Consider the following 2,734-nt stretch of genomic DNA (forward strand, 5'->3'; position numbering starts at 1 on the left):
GGTTGTGGAACGAGCAAATGAAGATGGGAAGTTGACCCCAAATTGGGAAGGGCCGTATCGAGTCTGGGAAGAAGTCCGAGATGGGACTTATCGTCTCGAAGCTATGAACGGCCGACCCATTCCGCGAACATGGAATGCTGACAATCTGAAGAGATATTATGTTGAAGTACTTAGCCAAAAGTTGTGTATACAGCTAGGTTAGTTGACCGAGCAATGTAAGTCGTACGGCCACAACAATGTAATTTTGACAAATTAATGAAGAGTCAAACATTTTTATAATTTTTTTTCCATTTAATTTATGCTTATTTGCACAGTCATAACTTATACAGATAGGCCGCGTGAAATTTGCAAGTAGGTTGCTTGCGACATAGCAACTCGGTCGCTGAACAAAAGTAAATTAAATAAAATAAGAATGGGCAAACTTGATCCCAAGTCATATGAATCCGTCCGCCCTTAATTAAGGCGGACGGAAAAGGTAAGGTACCCTGTGAAACCCATATAATGGGGCAAGGGCATACCTAGGCATTTCAGCCCAGCCGAACATGAAAATTTTAAGTTAAGATCATACTTGGAATTTTCTGAGTGCGTCCGAGCGATAGTTTCAACAGACAAACTCGCATAAAGCCAATTGAACGGCCAATTAATGTGTTGATTCGGTGTACCACCTAGTCCAAGGGCAATCATTATTATGATTTGATTAACTTGGTAGTAGTCATACCGCCTAAGGTATAAATTCTACCAAGTCAATCAAACCACCCAAAATATGGACTAGGCGAACGCCGAATAAAGGGGCATACCCCACAATTGTACGAAGATACAAAAATACGCGTACATAAAATCGCTTAAATGTGAAAAAGTATGCGTACGAAAATGCAAAAAAATTAAGTGCAAAATTTGCAAAGTATGAAGCAAAACTTGAAAGCTGAATTAATAAAAGGACCGCTCAAAAGGCGATAAAATATCTTACATAAAAACCGCTCGAAAAGGTGGTTGAAAAAGTCAAGAAAAATATACATAAATAGAGCTTAAAGACAGAAAAAGCTGAAAGTCAGGGGGCGGCCGGGGTTGAAGCTGAATCATGGACTGGGACGGGATCCTGAGAAGCTGCAGGAGAAGCGTCCTCACCTGACACCTCTTTGCTCTCTGCTTCACCATCATGGCCGGCCTCTACTTCATTTTCCTCGTCCTCTGAGGTTGTTGGTGTGGCGTCCAGCTCTGGAGAAGGCTGTCCAGCCTTCTTAGCTTTTTCCCTGAGGCAGACGAAGTTGAGGCGCTTAGTGAAGCGCTCTTGAAAGTAGGCGGCCTCCCCATCGTCCACCATGAGCTCGAACGCCTCGAAGAAGTGACTCTTCAGCCTATCCTCAGCGTTTTGTTCAATACGGAGGACCTCGTCTGCGCTAGGGGCCCGAGGCATCTTCAGCTGGAGAGTAAAGTCCTCAACAGACTTTTTCAAGGTCTCCACCTCGGCCCTAAGTGCGTCCGCCTCGTCCAGGGATTCTTTCAAATGCTTCTGGGCCGAGGACACCTCACTTTTGAGCTTCTCTGAAGCCTCAAATCCCTCCTTCCAACGATGGCCGTCCAGGAGGGCCTGATCCCTCTCCTGCCTCATAGTGTCCCTGGCTAAGGCCTTTTGGGACAGCGCATTGATCTTGGTATCAAAATATTGGCGCTGGACGTTTTCCCAGGCGAGCTTCAGCTTGTCGTTTTCTTTTTCCTTCCATTCAAGGAAGGCGGTCAGCCGCAAGAAAAGCTGCGCACAAGAAAAACAGGGTAAATGTGTTAGCAAAGTAAGAGTGAAAAATTGACTAAGTGCATTTGAGGGGAAAATTTACCTCAGCGCTGCAATTGATCATGGGGCCGAGGAAGCCCTCATGTATCCCCCGCAGCTTACCTCGCTGCTCAGCAGGGACGGCCCGGGCCATGGCTTCCCGCATAGCCTTTCTGTCCGCCCCAGTAAGGGACTGGCCGGGCGTCTTCATGTGTAGCTCCTCTGCAATATCTGTATGCGGACGCAAAGAATTTAATGTAAGTTCAGTAAACAAAAGAGAAGAAACGAAATAGAAAGTCCAAAGTTACTTGGACTAACCGTCAGAGAAGCTTGGAGGGGTAGGAAGGTTGAAACTGAAGGGCGGAGGCGGCACAGGTTCGTCACCCTCTTCTCCCGTCTGGCCGGGCTGGTCGCCGGCCGACTGAGTGACCTCCAGCCAATCAGCTTTTTTGACTCTTTGAACGGGCGGAGTCAATTCAAGCCCGGTCGGTTTTGCCGGGGTCGACTTACCCCTATCGTCCGATTTCTCGGACCCAACATGACCCGGCATGGCGGCTGGATCTATAGACTTGGAGGCCCCGCTATCGCTCAGCCGGGGTTGTTCTCTTTTGGACTTCTTAGAGGCAGTCCGCGACGTCGTCTTAGCCGCAGAATTAGAAGTGGTCTTGGACGCGACCGTCTTCCTTTGTTTGGATGCCTTGCCGTCCTGGTCCGTCTTGGACGCAGGGGACGACTGCTTCCGTTTGGACCAGGGGATTGGAGTGGCCAGCTGTAGAAACAAAAGTTAGTAAAAAGAGAACAAGATAATATAATTGATAGGCCGAGCCAAGTTAGGAAGAAGATCTCTTCCGTAATACATACACGGACGAGAGGAAGAAAGCTAGATGGGTTTACTTACTCCTTTAGTTTGCTCGTACAGCCTCTGGCCAGCCTTGTACCGAGCCAAGTCAATCTCGGACATGTTAA

This window comes from Chenopodium quinoa, unplaced genomic scaffold (genome assembly GCF_001683475.1).
Source record: "Chenopodium quinoa cultivar QQ74 unplaced genomic scaffold, ASM168347v1, whole genome shotgun sequence".
Classification (NCBI taxonomy): domain Eukaryota; kingdom Viridiplantae; phylum Streptophyta; class Magnoliopsida; order Caryophyllales; family Amaranthaceae; genus Chenopodium; species Chenopodium quinoa.